The 22,260-nt window shown below is 42.1% G+C and overlaps 1 protein-coding gene across 1 annotated transcript in view; it reads right to left on the reverse strand.

Moving 5' to 3' along the window:
* The window catches only part of LOC309673311 (transcriptional enhancer factor TEF-1-like), a gene marked incomplete at its 3' end in the record, with an annotated part of 122,677 nt that extends 105,148 nt beyond the window's left edge, over window positions 1-17,529 (reverse strand). Inside the window, exon 1 of the mRNA XM_082485052.1 lies at window positions 17,507-17,529. The remainder of the gene's footprint in view (window positions 1-17,506) is intronic.
* Between the last annotated feature and the right edge of the window lie 4,731 nt (window positions 17,530-22,260).

Genomic DNA, 22,260 nt, shown 5'->3' on the forward strand with positions numbered 1-22,260 from the left:
CAGGACTGTGTTGTAAAAAGGGAAAAAATATACATTAACATTTTGACTGTTTCTTACAATTTTTCTAAATGTCATAAGTAAAACAGAAATACCTTGCTGAGCCTGAAAAACCAAAGAGATTGGAGGTGCACCTTTCAAATACACGTTCTTCCTTATTCTGCAAACCTTTCCCTTCTTTGCCCAGCAATACTTCCATACTTCTGTTAGGCCAGGAAAGGTCAGCTACAGTATAAAACAGGCAGAGATAACCCAGGCATTCCAAAGAGTGAGATGCTCAATTCCACATCTGAATTTCCATACCTAATGGCAGCTTTACTGCCACCCAAGTAAACTCCTAATTTTTCCCTATTCAGACAAGGGAGATGCCATCCACCTCAATTTAGGCACAGAGGGTGGATGGCCAGGATCTCCTTCGGGAAGCCTTCAAAGGCACACAGCTCTTTCCTCTGAATATACAGAGAACTAGAAACTTTTTTCAGTAAGACTGACTTACAAGCACCAAAAAACATAGCAACGAGTTAAGTACCCAGTCTTCTTAATTTGGACCCCATCCTCCAAGCTTCAGAACAGACACTTTCCTTGAAGATGCAAACTATAAATTGCAAGCACAACATTGAGGCATGAACCTACATCTACTGTAGTACTGTTAAAACAAATATCAGCACAAATTCTGTGTTAATGACAGTCATGTATTTTCCATGCTCTTTCTACTAACCCCTGAGCTTAATTATTATATTTAGTGTCTAGGGCAGCAACACTTCCTACCCAGCATCTGTCATCTGTCCAGCAATTAACTGCATACCACTGACCTTCATAGAACACCATGGAAATTTTATTACTGTACAACTCAACTGCATTTTGTACAACACCGCACCATAACTATGTCTTGTTATAAAAAAAATCATGTGCTTACACAAGGGATAGTTGAGCCAACTGAACTATTTGTAATTTGCAAGAATAAAAAAACATTTCACAAGGTTTGCAATATACATACAAAAAACTTTGCAGCCTTAATACAAGACAAATGTTACTAAGATTCACATTATAGACAAATGTGGAATGGAAAATATTCCCTGAAGTCATAATGGCAGGGTTATGCAGTATGCTGTTTAAAAGCCATTCACCAACAACGTCCTTTTTCTTTCAGCCAGAACCCTATGGTAGAAATTCAACTGAAGAAAGTCAATTAACTGAAATTAGGGTTCTACAACTGAGGAACTGGATGTGTAAGATGAAGCAGCTGAAGGAAAGGACTACACACTTCAAATACTATTCAGTACTAGAAGAGAGGGCTAGCAGTCACGGCCTATGCCTTCTACCTTGGAGCTAACCACCCCGCAAGTTTGCCACTTTGAGGAGGCTACGTCCTGCTTATGTCCTGCCTTAGGCTCTTCTCTTGTTTTTAAGAAAATGCTACTGCTCAGCACATTTCTTCTAAGTTCAAGAGTCTCCTTGCTCCTTTCCAAACCAAAGGGTTCACAAAATAAATAATTATTGCTTGACTACTCTTAATTTCAATTTGGCACGCTAATATAACGTAAGTTAGGGGAAGGAGACTTTCTCCCTGGATTCAAGGGCTGTGTCCAGGATGAATTAACTTCTCACACCCAGGATTTCAACGCTAGCTTCCAAGTTCCCAGACTCAAGCGACCCAGCAGGATGCAGCCACGAGCCTCCACTCTAACACATCTGTACCAGCTGCGGACTCAGAGAAGGGGGGGAAAGGGACTGGTGCAGCAGGCAACATGGGCTTTTTGGCAGGTGTACATGTGCACTGAGGAGCCCCAAGAGCTGCTGTTTTGGTAGTTTGTATTGTCCTTGTGCACTTCTGAGTAGTCCTCCAAATTTCTTACTGGAGCCATTAGTAGGGAGCAGGCCGGTGAGGTGAATCACCCATCCTCCAATGTCAAAACCCAAAGAATATCAAGAGGTAACTGTGGAGTAAACTGGAGGTCACTACCAAGCTTTCTTGCAAGTCAAATAAGTATTTTAAAATATCGCATCTCCCACACACCTTGTTCAATTTTCCACAAGCAATGAAAAAGCTTTCTACCATGGCAAATTCCATACATCTGAGGAAATGCAGTTAATTTCACCAAAACCCAGTTACAATTGAGTTTACCGTGTCAATCCAGTTTCATACCTTTTTTGGTTAAAGCTTTGTAAACTATACTGTCAATGACAGTAAGATCATCCAACAAGAAAAAAAAACAAAACAACTCAGCAACAACACTTTGCTTTGAAGAATTGTCTACACCTTGAATGGATGATGTCTTCGAGGCAATTCAGAGCTATATGATGGTAGTGGTTTTGGTGTGTGTGTTTTTTTTAAGAAGTTCATTCAAATTTTTCAGTTGATGTCAACAATTTATTACTGCCTGTTTTCATAGATTCTTCCATTTGTACGATACAGGAAACATGAAGTGAAACTAGCTTCAGTGTAATGAAAAAGGGATCTCAATTTAATTCAGTTTGCTCCCTAAACACAAATGCACAAAGAGCACAAACTAGGGAAGAAATATGTAAAGTGATGCTACAACGGGCTACTATGGGCTAGATGAGGTGACAGTGAGGTGGATTGAGAGTTGGCTGCGGGACAGAACTCAGAGGGTTGTGATCAGCGGCACAGAGTCTAGTTGGAGGCCTGTAACCAGTGGTGTCCCCCAGGGGTCAATACTTGGTCCAATTTTGTTTAATATATTCATTAATGACCTGGATGAGGGGACAGAGTGTATCCTCAGCAAGTTTGCTGATGATACCAAACTGGGTGGGGTGGCTGACACCCCAGAGGGCTGTGCTGCCATCCAGCGTGACCTGGACAGGCTGGAGAGCTGGGCAGAGAAGAACCTAATGAGGTTCAACAAAACCAAGTGCAAGGTCCTGCACCTGGGGAGGAAGAATGCTAGGCACCAGTACAGGTTAGGGGCTGACCTGCTGGGAAGTAGCTTGGAGGAGAAGGATCTGGGGGTTGTGGTAGACAGTAAATTATCCATGGCCCAGCAATGTGCCCTTGTCGCCAAAAAGGCCAATGGAATCCTGGGCTGCATAGGGAAGAGTGTGGCCAGTAGGTCGAGGGAGGTCATTCTCCCCCTCTACTCGGCACTGGTGAGGCCACAACTGGAATACTGTGTCCAGTTTTGGGCTCCCCAGTTCAAGAGGGACAGGGAACTGCTGGAGCGAGTCCAGCGAAGGGCAACTAAGATGATTAAGGGCTTAGAGCATCTCCCTTATGAGGAAAGGCTGAGAGAGCTGGGACTCTTTAGCCTGGAGAAGAGAAGGCTGAGGGGAGACCTTATTATGGCATACAAGTATCTAAAGGGTGGGTTGAAGGAGGATGGAGCCAGGCTCTTTTCATTGGTTCCAAGTGACAGGACGAGGGGCAATGGGCACAAGTTAGAACACAGGAAGTTCCGTTCAAATACACGGAAACAGTTCTTTACGGTGACGGTGACAGAGCACTGGACCAGGCTGCCCAGGGAGGTTGTGGAGTCCCCTTCCCTGGAGATTTTCAAGACCCGCCTGGATGCAGTCCTGAGTAATGTGCTCTAGGCAATCCTGCTTTAGCAGGAGAGTTGGACTAGATGATCTCTAGAGGTCCCTTCCAACTCTGATAATTCTGTGATTCTGTGATTCTGTGAACGTAACGTGCACAATTTAAAATCTCCTTTCCTGTAGAAGCCTGGGTTACAAATCAGATTTGAGAGTACACACATTATTAAGATTACTGAAAAGTTGTGGGCAAGGCTACGATTTGGAGGCAACAACTCTGCTCTGTTTGAAACTAAATTCAAAATTCCCATTGAATTTCCTGACACCTGGGCTTAGATATTCTTGACGCCTGATCACAGTGAATAATAATATATGTATAGATGTCTGGAATGACTTGCTATACATCCTGATGTAAAAAGAAGTTACAAAACAAATGCAAAGATGACAGACGAGCCTCCCCTCTCCCAGCCAGGAAAGCTTTTATTGCCATCTCTTCAACACTTTCACTTCTGCCAGAAGTCCCCTCTGCCTGCATGGCCCCTCCAGCTGTCCAAAGTGTCTCCTCCAGACAGTACTGCTGAGCAGGCGGAGCGTAGATTAAACAGTATTAGATGTTCTTTCTGTCATTTTGTTTTCCGTAATGTAGAAAATTATTTTTCTTCTTAGGGATTTTTTAAATGGGGTGAGGGAGACGTTACAGAAAAAATAAGAATCTCCAAGATCAGAATATATCAGAAGAATCGAGAGTATATCGAGAATACTTAACGTGTCTCTGTGAGCATGAATATGTACACAAACACACACACATGCACACACACATTAAGATTAAAGTCAAGTCTTTTGGAGAAGGCTCACAAAAAAATAAAAAACATGTTCAACAGGAAGAGTCTGTTTAACGTAGGATTTAAGCAAGGCTCTTTCATTTGCATAGATCACTTACAGCAACAGCAATTCATTAAATTCTCCCATAAAAATCGTGCTATATTTTGTCTAAAGTGACACATTCCTTGCAGATCACAGTGCCTTTCTCATGCTGTTAATAAGATAATCTGTTACATGAGGCTTACAAATCCATTTAAATTGATTTTAATTAATGAATCAATCACTAGCCACTGATGACTTGGTCTACAGACAACAAGCAATTCAAAGCCCCAGGCCTCTAATCCCAAACCAAAATCCACATTAGAGCAACAGGACATCTCTCTGATCGATAGTAACACAAAGATGTTCAGTTCATACACATTTAAAGTGTATGAACTTGATCAAAATGTATCTCCACATCTTATGCATTACAATTCCCATATTCAGGACTGTTCAACTAGGAAAACAATATTAAATCATTTACATTTCTTTGCAAGGGAAATAAATGAAATCAAGCACAACTATAACCTGCTTCTAAACTTTTAGATGCTTATTCCACTTGAAGGTTTTTTTTCTTTGTTCTTAAACAATCGGTTGTTTAACAGTAATAGAAAACTGCCCTTCTTATGGTCACAAACATGAACAATGCCTTTTACGTATGCTTTGATCCTGTGAAAATTCACTGCTATTCTCCACTGCTAAAGCACTTAATTTTCCCTTAAACAGAAAACAAGAAAGAAGAAAGATTTCTGTCCCAAAAGCAGCATGCAGAAGCAGCATGAAGAACATCCTTGTTATTTCAGTAAGTTAATTATTGCAATTATTGTTATTACAAGAAGTTAATTACAATGCAGTAAGTCAAATCCACAATAGGTGGTGTGATGCTGAACACTGCAATCCCTAAAGCATCAGCATCTGGCTCCCCATAGCAGAGGGGACACACCTGCGTGCAGCTTCTTCTCCTATGTACACAAACAGCTGGTGCTCCAGCAGAGCATCTGTGAATAAAGCACCACTTCAACTGGCCAAGAGAAAGGAAGAAATGATGCGTGCCTCCCCAGGAGCCTCCTTCCTGGATGTAAGCATCTAGCCCTTCTTTCAAAGGCCACTCCTTTGTCTTAAAACATGACAGAGAAGGAAGGGTGAGACAAGCCAGCTTGCCTCCAAAACAGCCTTGCTGTTTATACAGCTACACTGCACTAAGCCCAAGCCACTCTGCTCACATGATGCTCTGCTCTGCACAAGCTTTGACGGCACAGATCTCGGCTTGTCTGGGACACGACTCTGCGCTGAGCTCCCCCGCCTGAGGTTGTCTTGCCTCCAGAAGCAGAGCAGCAGGTACTTGGGGAAGTCTAGTATTAAAACCTGAGACCTCTACAAGCTTCCTGTACCAGAGGACTTGGTGCTGTGAGAATTGAAGTTATGGACCAGTTACCCTGTTTACATTTTTTTAAATGCTATTTGCACCTTCATGGTTCAATAGCATCCCGTTAAATATTGTAAGGGAAATCCAGGTCCCCCCCAATCGACAAAGCAGCTTGCTTGGGCGCTCGCTGCCACACTGACAGTCCCAGCAACCCACCTCACACACGGCTCCATTGTGACAAAATACATCCAGTGGCCTGTCCCTGCATGGATACCACCAGCCCTACCGTGGTGAAAAAGAGCAGTTGGCATGGGCCATCAGAACAGTGCCCATGAAAACTGTGCTGATGCAAACCTGTCAACCAGGAGAGAAGAGTCTCTTCCTGTCCCTCAAGGGCAATCTCACCCATAACTCAAAACAGGCCCTCAAAGGCTCTGGTCATTGCGTGAGCAAGGGGCTGGCCACCTCCAGGTCTTTCCCACAGGCACGGAGTTGCAGACAGAGGGAGGAGGTGGGAAAAGTCTCTATTACAGATATGGGTCTCCACATGAGAAAGATCTCAGCACTCGGCTGCCTTCAAGGCGGCCCGCGTTCCCTCCTTTTTCCCCAGCCCAATCCTCTTCCGTATTGCCTGACAAACACAAGACTCAAGAAGCACCACGCTGGACACCAGTTCGGGATCACCTGTGTCAGTCATTTGGCTCCAACACGCTATGAGTAGCCATTAGTTACACTGAGATCAATTTACCAACACTGAACAGCACCAGTTAAGAAATAATCCAACTTGCAGGTTGCTTTATTAAAGCAATTTCACATATTATCTAATACAAAAGCTGTTGTTGCCTAATGTGCAATAACCATTCTGCCTGTTTAAATGAAGAGCTCTGTATTTGTTTTTAATCAATACTGCATATACAGTTTAACCAGTGCTATCAAAAGTAGCTTTTTAATGCAGTGTCTCACTAATTTATTGCTCTCAGTACTTGTGTTCTTCCCAGTTTGTTATGAACAAACGATTTTTTGGAGGGAAGAACAAAAAGAATAATTAAAGAAGGCAGGTTTGGCTTTCGTGTGCTGCTAATTAATTAGAGAGTTAAATTAACCAAATAATAAGTACAAGATACCAAACTATCTTTCATTTGAGAAAAACATAAAGGGCTGAATACTTTCCAGGTGTAAACACATTAAGATCAACATTGTACCAAACCTGAATCTGGCCCAGTTAGTTCAAAAAGGTAAATAGTGCATCCTCTTGCACAGATGTTGTAGCGTACGGGCACTCCACATTTAAAGAGACAGATTCTGCAGCCAACAATGCTCCACTGACATAGAGACAATCAATGTGGCCTTGATTATGAGGAGGCAAACAGTTCTCACTACAAAAAAGGAGACTGAAAAACAAATTGTGTTTTTATTTTGCAAGTTCCATGTTTGGGTTGGGTTTTTTTCAAGCATTTTTGGAGCACCGAAACAGAATAAAAATAGTTTGTTACACAAGCATAAAACAAAGTAACTGCTAAATAAACATTTTAAATGTACTCCTATGTGTTCTGTTCTTATTCCCATTACTCTTCAGGAGTGAAATATCTTCCCGTTTTCTGGTAAACTGATTAGATGGGTTTTGTCCAAGAATTGTGCCATAACGTATTCCCTCTATTTCATATTCTGAATATCACTGCTGGAAAATGTACTGCAGCACAAAACATAGTATATGCCAATATATCCTGACATTCAAATCAAGACCACAAATTATAAACAGTTTCAGCAAATTGACTTGAGTGCCTTTGTTCCTCAGACATACATCTTCCTATTGCTTACAAAAGCAGCATATACTAACCGCTAACACTGCTATAGCCAGTACTGGGAAAGGAAGTTATTGAAGCCTGGATTTCCTGCTTTCAGTCGTAGCCAAGAACTGTGAGGCTTGTAGTGGTTTCAGGAACTGACTCATCTAATGATTCATGGATAAGATACTGGTTTTAATATATTTCTGATCATAAGACCCAAACTTCAAAAACAGTGATGCTTAATTTTTATTTTAAAGAAAAAAAGCAGTATATAAATCAAGTAAACAAATATGGTCATGGGACACACTGGCTAATAATTACAAGTGTGTTTTACAGTGCACTCTGTTTTAAAAAAATAGTATGCTACACTTCCTGGAAATTCATTTCAAAAGAATGTTGACAATTAATTCAAAATCCACAGTCAAAAACCCAAGTACTTTTCTTGCAATAATGATACAGCTGAAATTCAAGTGGAAGACAGGTGCGATATCAATCGCATCTTTGTATTGTGTACCCTTAGGTACACATATATCTACTGCTACGTATTAATCAATGAATCCTAGAGCTACTATTGTTAATGCACGTGGTTTCTTTGGCTGTGCATAAAAAGTATCATGAAAAAATTGGCCAGTAGCACTACATTTGGGTGTTGGAAACAACAGGAAAGTTTTGTTTCAGGAGTGACTGGAGCTGCAGAGGTCAATCTTAAAGCAATGACTAACACTGGGTCTTAAGCGCTCACAGACACATGCATTTTCTGCTAATTCAGAATCCAAAACCAGCCTTTTTTTACACATTTCGTTCTTCCAGAGGGAAGCATGCCCTCCAGTGCATCAAAATGCTTTTTGCCCGCAACACAAATCTCATCAGTATGCTGTAACTTGAACTGCCAGGCTCTTGCACCTAAAAAAATAGCTTGTGATGGAAGCTTAATTCTGCTAGGCTCATGTATGGAAAAGTACTGGTTTACTTTTTAATTTTTGAACTGCAAGCTGCAGCTACTCACACGCGATGTACAGTGTCATGGGGAGGGAGGGGGATGTTAGCATTTCTATATTTCACCATGTGCACAACTAGCACCAAAAAAAAAGAAAACAAAATGCATGTTGCTTGGAGAAAAAAAAAAAAGAAAAAAAAAAAACAGCAGTTAAAACAGTTGACAAGAAAAGGCCAAAGTGCGCTCAGTGGCTGGCAGTCATTTTATGGCTATAGTCCTACAGCAGATTTACTTAGATGACGTCAGTGGCTCCAATCCAGCTTTTCTTTGGTAGCATTTACCACTTGCCTCTTGAAGCCTCCACTATGCTACAGAGCAGTAGACCATAATCAAAATTCCCTTTGTGAAATAGAGTTTACCTCAGGGCACAGAGGCATTGCTAGCTGAATTGCAGGCTCTTCACCCTGTACTGCATGCCCAGAAATAAATAACCTACAATACTGTACTTTCCTTAATACAGAAGAACCATTAAAAGCAGTCTGCTACCTAAAAAAGGGTTCTTTAATTTGTTTCCAAAATCTCAGAGACCAGAATATTAGTTAATTTTCCAAGCAACCAAGAACGATGATAATTCTACTACCCTTTGGACTTCGTTGTATTGTTTCTAGAGATTTTTAGAAGATAAAGTAATTAATGGGTCATTGTTTCACCAACAACAAAAAAATATTACTAACACTAGAGGCTAAAGTGAATTGGTATAGGAAGCTGCGTATTTTAAATCTGTCTTTCAAACGTGCCCATCCAAGTGCTTATCTACAACTGGTCAGTAAGCCTACAGTAAATATGCCAAGAAGCAGAGCAAGAAGTTACTATGCATAAATAAGAATCCATTTAAAGAGCAAAATGCACACTAGTTGGAGCTATGGATTTCCTATCACAAAATGACTGGAACCAATGAAACACTAGTAAAGCCAATCAAGCAGATACCAAATCAACTAAAACTTCACAGGCTCTGAAGTTTAACCAAAAAAAAAAAAACCCAAACAACCAAACCCCACCACCCTATGACAGATGCCTCTTACTGTACTAAATAAACATCGATTTGTTATGTTTTAATGGCTCGATCAGTCCAAAGACAACCATATTCATTATGGGTGATAACTAGATACATTAGCGGACTGAAAATTGCCTCTCACAGTTAAGCACTTAGAAATTACTTATAGGGAAGATGCACACATGCCTCACAGAGAACTGGAAGTCCCAATACTTCTCCTTTCCCAGTCTTTTTGCTTACCTTCCCCCCAATCACACCAGAATGAGAGATCACAGGCCTAATCTGCAATGAGCTAGAAGACAAAAAATACTATTATCATCCAACTACATGATTCACACCATGTGCCTGAACTCTAAATCTGAATTTAAAACAGATTTCAAATTTGAAGCCACCCCCAAACCAGCTCTAAGTGGACAGGCACTAGCATTTCATGTCCCTGCTGAGACACTAAAAGCCTTTGGTAGCAGCCTTAGATGCCAAGCCAAGGGCAGGAAACCTTTCTCGTTTTCTGCAGGTGTCCATGTCAACCCAGGCACAGTGGTGAGGTGGGAGCATTGCTTCTCACTTCACTGCCCATCTGGTTGGCCTCTAGGTGCTCTGACAGCTCCTGCATTTTTTCACGCAGTTCATCTGGGTGGACTTCAGTGGGCCATTAAAGAACGGCCACTGTTCCGGACTATCACGTTACTCTGTTCCAAAGGGACGGGAGAAAAATTTTCTCTTTGACCTCCTTTCATTACTAAAAAAAAAGTGGTGTCAGCAAGTAGATTTAGAAGATGATTGTAAGTTTCTGACAGAGAATCTGTTCCTTCTATTGGTTAAGCATCCTGTCCATGAAAGGCATTGTACAAGCACAAGTGGTCCTTTCTTTCCAATAGCCAGGGCAAGCAAGGAGTGGAAGCAGCACGGCGACTGGGATGGGCAAAGAGACCCAACAGCAAGACTACGTCTGTAAGCAGCACCGGAAGAGATAAAAAAAGGAGGATTTGGCAAGATGGATAGCAAAAGTAGGGAAACAAAAAGCCACCAGGATCCAAAAGAAGGAGAGCCTAATCAAGTGCTGCCCAAGAGCAAGCAAGGGCATACCCAAGGAAAGAGGAGAGTCCAGGCAACCAGAGACAGATGCGGTGCCCTGTAAGGAACAGCAAGACAGAGCCCGTAGGGCAGAAGACACAGAGGAATGTGTTGCAAGGTCAGAGAGCAACATGGACAGATCCAGCCCTAAGGACATCACTGCAGCATTGAATGGAAGACTGTATTTATGGTTTGAGACTTTTTCTGCAACAAAATAATTACAGCCAAAGAAAGGCAGGGGTAGTGGGGAAGATGAAGGAACTTCCATTGAATCTTCAAGTCTTCCACAAGGCTTTCAGTTGATTGTGGAAAAAGCAGAAATAAAAAAATAAAAATCTTCAAAGATCAGCAGACACCAGATATAGGGACACAATTGGTTTTAAAGGTTAATTTTTTTCGAAAGAATAAAGGTAAAATGGGGGATGTGGAAAATGAAACTGTTTACAGAGTTTTGCTTTTTATTTTAAACTGTAAATCAGCTTTAGGACAAAAAGTGTGTACGTGTGGTGGTGGTAGATTAAATATGAATAAAATTTTCTTTCTCCCTTCAATTAATGTCTCCAAACACTACATATTTTTTTAATTGACATACACATAACAGAGGATTTAATCCACTAAATCTTTATGAATTTACCTTTTCTTCTGAAGTCTGTTCTGACATTTTCTCCCCTCAAAACCAAAATGTCATTCCTGAATTGTAATCTCCCAACAGAAAGACAACCATGTTAAAAAAAAAAAACCAAACAAACATGCCAACTAATTCCAAAAATAAGCACCATTGTTCACGGCACCATGAGGTGAATGAACAGTGAGAGATTCCACCAAGGGAATAACTGTGATGTCTATAATGTTAAGGAATAATTTGGCACCAAAAATACCCAAGGCCATACTGGTTGGCGATTCAAACATGAAGCATATCAAAACGCTACTGATAAGCTAAATTAACAGATAGCTTATCTGAAGCATATACTAGCCATATGGTGCCACAACTTCTGTTGCCTGTTGCTGGCATAACAATAGGCTACTGCAGTCTTAGACTGGAAGCACTATTTGACAAACTGTCAACAGCATTTTTTTTTTATTTTTTTTTTTGCAGAGCTCTAGGGCAATGGCACACTCGCCTATTTGCATATTTTTTTTTTTTTAAACAGGTGAACAAAGAGTAAACCAGATGTCAACTTTAGAAATCGAGCTGTCTGGATCAGGAGATTTAACAGAGGCAGGCATACTGCTACAGCTCAAATCTAGACAATGAGCTTTTCTAAAAACACTCTGGCCTAGGGGAGTGGCTATTTAAAACACTTGGCTTCTTTTATTTCAGCACTATGGAAGTGAATTCTGCTCTTAAGTGCCAGCTCAAATGAAGTCATTTTGTTTCACTGGGGCTTTCTTTGCATTTTAGAAATGTAGCACGCACTGTAGTAAAGGAAAAGACAAGTACAAAAAAAAAAATCCTGATTCTTTTTGAGCTAGAAGCTGGGTAAAATGGTGGGGAGGTGGAAGCTAACAATTTGATCGCATACAAAAAAAAAACCAAATAAAATCTGTGAAAGGATAATTTGAGTGCAAGTTAAATGAAATTTATTTTCCTCTCATTAAAAAAAAAAAAAAACGCAAAAAAAAAAAAAACGCAAAAAAACACGAACAAAACACTTTTGAAAGCCCTGGTATTTACAGCCCCCTCAAGTTCCATGAAGACAAGGTGTGAATACTGACAGATAAGGAAGATTTACAATGGGACTTTACTATATTACAGAAATACAATCAGTTACTAAAAAAAAAAAAAAAAAAAAAGTTGTCCTCTTCCTTTAAGAAAATGAAATCTTTGTTACTTACATACTATTTGAGGAAAAATCTTTTCAGAACAATACAGTAATCCACTCAATCATTTCAAAAATTGACAAAATAAAAACTACTGTCAATCAATATATACTAGATCTGTCTATGGTATTCAATTATGAAAATGTGGTTTTAGTTATGTTCTGTAGGAGTGTGAAAGACATCATGAGAAAAATAGATAACTTTCTGTTCTAATAATCTGTTCTGCTTTCATAGGCAGTTATGGGAACATATTTATTTTCTGACTTATACCCAGCTAAGTATGTAGCATTTTTTAGATTATCTTTTCAAATTGTTCTTGAACATTCTCAGTTTAAAAAAAAAAGAAAAAACCTCCTTTCATGTTAAGTTGAGATTGCACTTGAACTCTTTCCAAAAGCCAGAGCTGTACTGAATTATGATAATTAGAAAGCTGTGCGCATAAAAGGCAGCACAGTTGATGCATTTAAAAAAGTTCATGCCAGAGAATATAAGTTCAATATGTTCTCACATAATTAACATTTCCCATCATTAGCAGCAGTTTTCAGTTCATGTATCTGTAAAAACAACAGCACTCGTCATTGTTTTAGATTCCCAGTCAATAGCATTTTAATAGTTTTACACATAACCCTAAACTTTCCTTCCCTTCCCCCTCCCAGCACACTGAGATTTCACATTCTACCTTCTGACCTGCTAGCAAATAAACTTGTGTTTTGTGCTTATATGCTTCTGCTGCCACACAGACTATCTCCGATTTGAAAGTTTAGTGAAGAGCTAATAAGACCTAGAAATCTAAGAAGGCCATTTGGAAAGGTACAGCAGGATGCAGAGGGAGTAATCACGTTGTTCCAGTAAACAATGACTAGAAGACAGAGAACAAAAAGTTGTAGGTGATACCTTCCACTGGACTGGAGCCAACCTCAAACAGCCTGCCTCTGAGGAACCCACAGACGAGCTGGAGGGACTCGGAAATGGGGTTGCAGCCCTGCACCCACCGGGCAAGCGTCTATAAACCCTTGACACACTCGGTGGACTTTCACTGCATTCTTGATGTATGTACAAAAATTCATATAACAAATAAGGGCATGTAGCACATGATGGGATACTCCAACACATTCGTAGACTTCCTGTGTAGAATATCTCAAATTAGTTATTAGGGGTCAGATTTTGACACAGGCTTGTTGCTTGCTTTCTCTTCCCTCCTCTTCTTCAATCTCTATATTTTAAAATTAATATAATTTTGGTGGAACTTTAATAACCTGATATAGTATAAAAGTTGCTGAGTCCGCATCAACACAGGGAGAAATTTTGGCTTTACCAATAACAAGGTAAAACTCAGTGATTGCAGGGGGATCAGGATTTCATACAGGAACATGAGAGGTTCAGGGTATTAAATTAGAAAACTCCTAGCTGAATGTTATGCGACAAATCTGAGGAGCAGATTTGAAGTTGGTGCCTCAAAGGAGTGAAGTCTGCAACTTTTCACTCTCTTATGTTTTGGAAATGAGCAATCATTAAAACCAAACACAAAATTATTCCAGGAAATATTATTCCATCCTCGTTCCACTTGCAAAAGTCAAAAGGAGTTTTGTGCAAGAACAGAGAGCAAGATATGGTCATAAAGTGGGAATTTATTGCAGAGATTTTTCTTCTAAAAATGTGTCTTCAGTGTGGCTTAGAGTTGGTTGGCTTTACAATAAATAATGCCATTAATCCGTTCATGTATCACAGGATACAATTTAAATTATGCAGTACTTGCATAAACTGCCACAAAACCTCTAACAGCCATTTCTTTCAGAGAGATGATTTACCTCTTGCAGGTTCTACAATTTTGTCCAGACTCACTTAAATTATTATTTTTTAATAGTAAATGACCGTAGTTTAGGAATCTAAAACAAACCTACTTGAGGCAAGCACTAATGGCAAAGTGCTGCCTAGTGACAAAACAGTAATTAAATGTCAAATCCCAGAAATAAGTAACTACTATTTCTCTCATGCAAAAGTAGGTCCTTTTGATGAACTGGGGATTTCAAAATCATTTTTAAAGGGCCAATTTGCCACCTCCATTACAGCCAACGTAATACAGCAACAGGCCATACAAAGTCGATGGAATTAGCCTGAACTTAGACCAGATTTTTAAAAAGTCAGCCTTCACCTCATATTTGCACATGCTGTGAATAAGAGCATAGATGGAATAAGCGACCAACTTTTAACAGAAATTTGCCTGCAAGTTTTAAAGAGATTACAAGCCGAGCAGAACATAAGCCCCGTACAAAAATTTGAAAAAGCATGGGTGTCAAGTTTGATATCCTTTTTAATCAAAGATACAGAATAGCACCCATGTCCTTCTTTAGACATCAAATATCATACTAACCACGTACATAAAGCATATGCTGTAAATATCGTAGTATTTGATCCAGCGAATGTTTATTCCTATGAGTCATCCCAGTCACTTTAACCTGAGTAAGGACTGGATCTAGCAAATCTTTTCTTCTTAAATAAATGGAATCACTTCAGAAAGACAGTTTTTAAACCATCTCTGGAAAGATATAGCATTAATATTAATGTAACAAAGAAATACCAGATCAAGAGCGATGTATGCTTGTGTGTATACAGTCAGAAATTGAGCATTCAAAATGTAATGTTTGAAGGTAACCTTCTCACAAACACACACATTCAGAACTGTACACAAGATCTTTGTGTTTTGGAAACAGTCTTAGGCACCTTCCAAGAAAATCAGATTAGTCCTACTGAAATCGCTCCAACAATGTAACCATCCTACTTTACAGACTGAAAACTGACAGCTATATCATAATACAAAATTACGTTTTTAGCTTTCACTTTTTATTAAGTGAAAGACACCAGAATTTCTCTGTAACTCCTGAAGTCTTTATTACACTTTTGCCAGCATAGTATCTTAAAAGTTTGCTTACAATATGATCTACAAAGGTAGCTTAGAAAGAAAGAAGGAAGCTTTTTTCCCCCCCTGCATGTGACTTAACCGAGCTTAACTTTTTCAGGCATGGACAAACAAAGCCTAAAAACCACTTTAACAATATCCAAAACCACTACACTGTCCAGCAATAACAACAACAAAAAAACACTAGTTACAAATTATACCAAACATGTTACACGCATGCTCACACATCTCCACACATCACAATACGCTATCATTTCTCAGCTGGAAACTCATGGCGGGTCTAGTTCATAATTAAGTTTCTGTTGTTCTTTTTTAGCTGTTTAATTAAAACTCCTTTAAGCAGAGACTGTCTTTACTAAGATTCCTGTCAAATCAAAATTTTTCCTCTGCTTCACTGCTCGTGTACGTCCCACTCAGCACTAAGAAACTGTACAGAATGTAGAACCGTAATTTGAATCTCAAGAGCTGCTGTTACACTCTCCTGGGTGCAAAGGCTAATAATATTTACTTCACCAAAGCAGTGTATGTAAAATTGATGCTCAAAATACAGCTAACATGTTTAGCGATAAAGTACTTTCCTAAGGTATTTCTAGATTACTAAGAATAAAAATTGAAATAAATCCCTTGCAACCAAAATTTCTGCTTGGTCATCTGATAAAATCCTGCAGCAGACAAAATGCAGAAATATCCCTAATGGTATAGAAAATGTCTTATGACCCAATTAAAAATAAGCACAGCGTGAAATGACACGTTTTACCATGAAGGTGAAAAATAAGTATACCTCAAAATAGTTTACCCTTAATTAAAATAATTTCCAAAAGTTGTTTTTAAAAACTTGCAAGTTCAAAATGTGACCCAAATATAAAATCTTCAATTTTGCGTTTTAAGAATAATCACTGTATTAATTCCTTATTTCTATTCCCAAATAGTATGCATATATATATACACACATGCATATATACAAACATGCAAGTTTCTCTCCCGCCCCTAGAAGTAATTTAATATACAGGTCTGTGTCATTTTTGATAGCACCATCTTACCATCAGTACAATCTAATATCCCTGTAATGGTATTCCCCAACTATTTATAGAGGCAAAATACATCATACATTACAGACACGCATTCCTAATCTCGGGTTATAAAATGAATCTTACATAATTTTAAATTAAGTCCTAATGTAATTATAATCAGTTTTGTTTTCATATTCAATTGCAGGTAGCACTTAGTTATTTACATGAATTTTCCCGTAAGAGGCATTCCCACAGAGATTTCCATATTAGATGCACTGCATAATAACTCAACGTTCAGCTAGAGAAAACAGTATTTTATCCGTACAGCTCCGAACTTTGCCATTATCTAGCTCAGATATCTCTGGTGAAACCGCTAACTGGCAATATTGCATTTCTAAACTTTATCAGCAGTAAGGGAAAGCAAATATGCTTCTGTTAGACAGGAATACAGCTGTATAGGTACTTTTTTTCCCCGAGGCTCTGCCATTTCAGCTTACATTTCTTATATATACCATTTTACGTCAGAAAATGCCAGTACAATCTGATGTTTCTTGGCCTTTCTTTCCCAGACGGTGTTCAACAGCGTACAGTTAAAAAAATACTGGGAGCCATTTACATTCAGAAAGCGTAGAGCAGAACTGCTCCCTAACTTTCCAGCGCTTCTGGAGGTCACTTTTCATTTCTTTATATCAAAGGCAGGCACTTGTTTCTAATAAGGTAACAACTCTCCTGAGAAACACGGGTGGCTGGTATTTCATTGTTTCATAAATATTTTTATACTGTAACACCATTCAACTTAAAACAGATTTCGAGAGGAGAAAAATCACGACTAGGGTTATGTTCAACTGAGGTAGGCGCGCAAACTTTTTTACTCCGTAAAAATAGAGATTCCCCACACACACATTTTCCCCCGCTTCATTTTTCCTCGTCGGTTTTGTTTAGTCGTTTGGAGGGGGCCGCTTTGTTTTAATTTTGTTACAAAAGCCGTACTGTATAACTTTTTCCCTCCCCCTCAGAAGTGCACTTCCTTTGAAAACGCTCCTTGTGCGAACAAAGGCTGCCACCGGCCCTCCGCATCAGCACTGAGGACATCTGTAGAATACATCTCTTTAAAAACGTTACGGATAAATAATAATAAAAAAAAAAACACACACAAAAAAAAAAACAAACCACAACCCTATGGTTCCTACCGAAAGGAAGTTTTCCAGGGACAATCTCCTCGGTGTTGTTGTAACTGCGACTTTGTCTTTTTTGGATACAATGTTTCTGCTGACTCCCGAAAATTTTCCACTTGAATGTGCAATTAACCAGCAGCAGCGGCAGCAGCAGCTCTGGAGAAGGAGAAGAAGCAGCGAAAAAGGACATTCCTTCTTTCATCTTTTAGAGGAAAAGAAAAGGGGGAAGGAAGGCAGAACGGGGGGCAGCGCAGGGAGCAGAGCTCGGAGCCAGGCCGGGCCGCCGGGGGACTGCTCCGGAGGGCTGCGACCGCCTGCGCCCGGCCCGCGGCTGCTCCGAACTTCTGGCTTCTCCGTGGAAAAAAATGTGAAAAATGCCAAGGATCGGTGCGCGCGTGTATGTGTGTGTGTGTGTGTGTGTGAGAGAGAGAGAGAGAGAGAGAGAGAGAGAGTGTGTGTGTGCGCGCCTGTGTGTGCGCGCCCGGCTGCAGCGCAGTGACTCAGGCAACTAAAGTGCGAGCGGCGGCGGCGGCGAGGGGGAGCGGAGCGGCGCGGGGCGGGCAGCAGCCGCCTGTTGCAGCTCCGGCCGCGGCCCCGCAGCGGCAGAAACTCCGCGGGAAACAACTTCTCCCCCTACCGCGGCCCCTCTCCCGCCTGCCCCGGCACCTGCGGGGGCGCCAGCCCCCCCCCCCCGGGCCGACCCCGGCCGGGGACCGACCGCCTCCCCCCTCCGCCTCCCTCTCTCCCGCCCCGCCGCACAAAGCGCCGGCGGCGCGGCGTGCGCGCCCGCGGCCCCCTCTTACCTCCGCGCCGCGGCCCCCCTCCGCGCACCGCCAGCGCGCCGCGCTCCGACGGCAAACTTCGCCCGCCGCCCCCGGGCCGCCCCGGCTATTTATGGCCCCGCGCCTATTTTTAATCCGCCACTTGGCTATTTATACCGCGGCGGTAGGTTGCCGCGGGCCGGCGGACGGAGCCCTCGGAGGATGAGTTGCTGCCCGGCCGGCGGCGGGGCGGGCCGGGCTCCCGGCCGGGCTGCGCGGCGCCAGCGATGCGAGGAATGCGCGGAATGAGGGGAGGAATGAAATGAACGCGGGAGCGGGGCGGCCGCGGGGCGGAGCGCGGCCCGCCGCCCCCTGCGGCCGCGGGCGGGCGGGGCGGCGGGCGGGGCCTCCGCGCCGCGCTGACCTCATAGGGGAGCTCCGCGGGAGGGGAGAGGGGAAGGGGAGCCCGGGGCAGCGCGCCGCCCCCCCGCGGGGGTTGGTGGGGGAGACCCGCTCGGCGAGCGGCTGCCGTGTCCCGCACACGGGGGTCTGCAGCGCTTTCCGTAAGGGCTTGCGGCGGGGGTGGGCGATGGGGTCTGCGGTGGGGATCTGCAATAGGGTTTGCGATGCTTTGCAAGACAGTTGCAAGGTATGGGGTCGCAAGAGGGGTCTGCGGTGGGCCACAGGAGCTGGCTGGGCCCTGGTGGGTGGGGGGGCTGCCCCGGGGAGCCCAGGTTACCACCACATGCGTCCAACCCCTGGGTGCACCGCAGAGCCCTGTGCAAATAAACCCCTGGCCCTCCCTAGGAAACGCAGGCCCGTGCCCAGGCAGCCATCCCAAGCACCCCAGGGCCCAAAAGAGTCCCAGAACAGGGGGTGAGCGAGCAAGCTTTGTGTACATCACCCCCCAAATCAACGTGGGCATAGCATGGGCCGGGGTCCACAGTCTTCACCCTGAATCCAGGTCATAATTTTTCTCACTAAACTGGCACCAGCTTCAGATTTCACAGTGCAAGTTTTGCACCGCTCCAGTTGTGAGCCTGAGTGCTGTTAGACTGTCTTTACCCTTCTTGTACTGGCACAACCCTATCCCCCAGAAACACTCCCTAAGCATTGTCATAAGGCATGTCTCCTTCAGTGAACGATCCGCTACCTTAAGGAAATAATCACAGGGCAGGCACAGCTGTTGTGCTTGTGAAAATTTGTATTTGCATAAGCAGAATGGATAACTGGACACCTCAGTGCCTGTTTGTGATATAAATTGCCTATTTTGATGTGCAAACATACTTTTCTATCTACCTTTGAAAGTTTGCACAGCAGGACTACCACTTTTGGAGAAGTCAGGAAAATCACATTACAACCTCAGAAGAACTACACGTTGATGTCATCAGACAGCATTAACATGCTCACGTCGCATGTAACTTCATGGAATTCACAATATATGCCCTGTATGTTATTTGTGCATGACATTAAGAGAAGATGCGGAGCACCTCTCTCTGTGAATACCAGAAACATGCTCGTCCTGGTGCTTCCCCAGTAACAATCCTGTCAGCCAGCCGTGCTGATTACAGCCACCATTTTAGCCTGTGACTGACCCAGGAGCCTCTTGAAAACAAGTCACTTAAAGCTCACGTTGCAGTTCACACAGAGGCTGTGCCTGTTTTTTACCTTTGTGGCCCAGGCACCGAGCGTATGTACGACAGGCAGCGCAAGCAGAAGATGCAATACTGACTAAAATCTACTAAAACCCAACCGTACAGAAATGGCATGCAACAAGTCACAATATCAAATGGAGCCTAAGTTTGAGCAGGTGTTGGTGAAAGGGTTGGGAGAATGCAAAAAGGAACATATTTTATGATACTTTTTCCCCACACCATTCCACGCTGGCTGAAAAATTTCTTCTCCAAAGTAGGCTACAAGGAAACCCTTCACACACACACACAGAATTTCTTTTCCCCTCCTCCTTTCCAAATAGCTCTAGTAATATGGTCTAATAAGTGTCTAAGTGCCCGCACAATTTGTAAAATTCCATCACTTTGCAGATGTCTATACGAAAGCCATAGTCTCTTGAGCATACCCAAAGTATACGAACTCTTTTCCAAAGCTGAAACAGAAAAACAGGAAAAAACATTGCCCCCTAACACCTTCACTAGATCTACACTCACTCCACTATGTTCACTGCATGCACAGAAATGTGAAACGACTTCAAATGAATGGGATTTTTTTTTCCCATAAGTCTTGCAGGGAAAGTACCAAGAACACTGGCTCTAACTTCTGTGCCTGCGCAGGGCCCAAAAGGTATCATAGCTCTGTACACATGGAGGGAGAATGGCAAATTTTTGAGCAATGGATAAGTAGAGTTTGAAAAGTTCTTACCTATAGCAGCTCTCACAAGTGAAAAATGTGCAGGATTATGGTCTCCTAGTAGAAAAGAAAAAAAGCGGTTTATTTCTACATCCATGGTGGTGGATGAACATGAATCAAATTTAAACCAGGTTGTAGCTGTTTGCCTGTATCCACAGACAGACGGTTCAGTGGTCTTTTTGCCATTCAGAACTCTTTCAAGAAGAATAATTAAATTTACCTCATGCCTGTGCCTTTTTTTGTTAACTGTGAGCAGCCAGGAAAGCTAACAAAATTCTGATTATTTCTCAGGTTCTGAAACTTTGTACATTAGTGTTCTTCACAGGCAGTGAGGTCTCAGAAACAAATGCTTGGGGCAGACCGGAGGTCTTCGATTAGCCCAATGTGAAATTCCATCCACAATCCACCGATTCCAGTTCAAGGCTAAGTCCTGACAATATCTTGCTCACAGGCAACTACACCAATTAAACTACCAAATCTGAGGCCAAGATGAACAGCAAACTAGTGTGGTGACTAAATCATGCACTTGCTGAGTGAAGGTCTGTGGGCCAGCAACCTCCAGATAAAACCAATTGCCTCTGAACACTGAGGCAGGGAAACTCTGACAAGTATTGATCTTTCTGGCCTCATGGCTCATATATCCTGTAGGTTGTCACGTCATCATGTCGTGTCATGCCATACCATATTGGCAGTCACATCAAAAAATGCATACCTGGAATCCCAATGATTTTCTGACAGAAAAAAAAAGATGTGCTGGGGAGAGAGAGATCTGTGCATTTTGACAGAAGGTGAGGATGAGGAAAGATGATATCAGTATTGTCCAGCCTGTTAGTCCAGTCACTGTCATCACGCAAGAGTAAGCTTCTTTGGAGGCCCTGTAGATGAGGAAGGAAGGTACATTGGAGGCATATTCATACAGAGAGAACTTGCTCTGAGGAACTGCCTGCCCTGGGTCTATTGATGAATGGCTTCTTCAGGCACACAGGTGTGCTGAGAATTACAAAAGCTGAAGAAAACAAAGGGACATCAGGACAAGCCCAGACAGGGGCATTTCCTGGGGGAAAAGTGCTTACCTCAGCTAGAAAGGACACATGCAAGTGGGGAATACAGGAAAATATATTAAGAAAGAGAAAGAACGAGATTCAAAAGATGGACATCAATAAAAAGACTTCAGGGAGAGAGACTGGGGAAAGAGACAGAGAAAGAGGGGAGAAGGGAGAGTGGGGGAAATGTTTGTGGCTATAGAAGGCAGGCACAAAGAATAAAAAGAAAGTTGAAAAAGGGGGACAAAAATGGAGAAAGGGAAACCTGCAGAAGAAAAGGAATCAATGGGGCAGAAAGAACAGCTGAAAGGAAACCAGCTGGGAGAGCAAGGGAGACCTCAGTTTATGAGAAGCAAACCAGCAAGTAGTAGGAACAGGAGATGGCAGTGGGGAAAGGGAATTAGCTTAACAATGAAAGAAGTAAGGTAAGGAAGGACAGAAAGAACACGCAAAAGAATATACTGTTAGAGAATAAAGGTCTGTAGTACTATCGAGTCTTGCATTTGTCAGTAAAATATTATTTTGAGTGCAAGCCCTATTGATACTTGGGGCAGAGGCAAGTGTGAGCATACTTAAGATGGCGGGTGGATTGTGGTTTACA

This window comes from Vanellus vanellus (assembly GCF_965231255.1).
Source record: "Vanellus vanellus genome assembly, chromosome: 6".
Lineage (NCBI taxonomy): Eukaryota > Metazoa > Chordata > Aves > Charadriiformes > Charadriidae > Vanellus > Vanellus vanellus.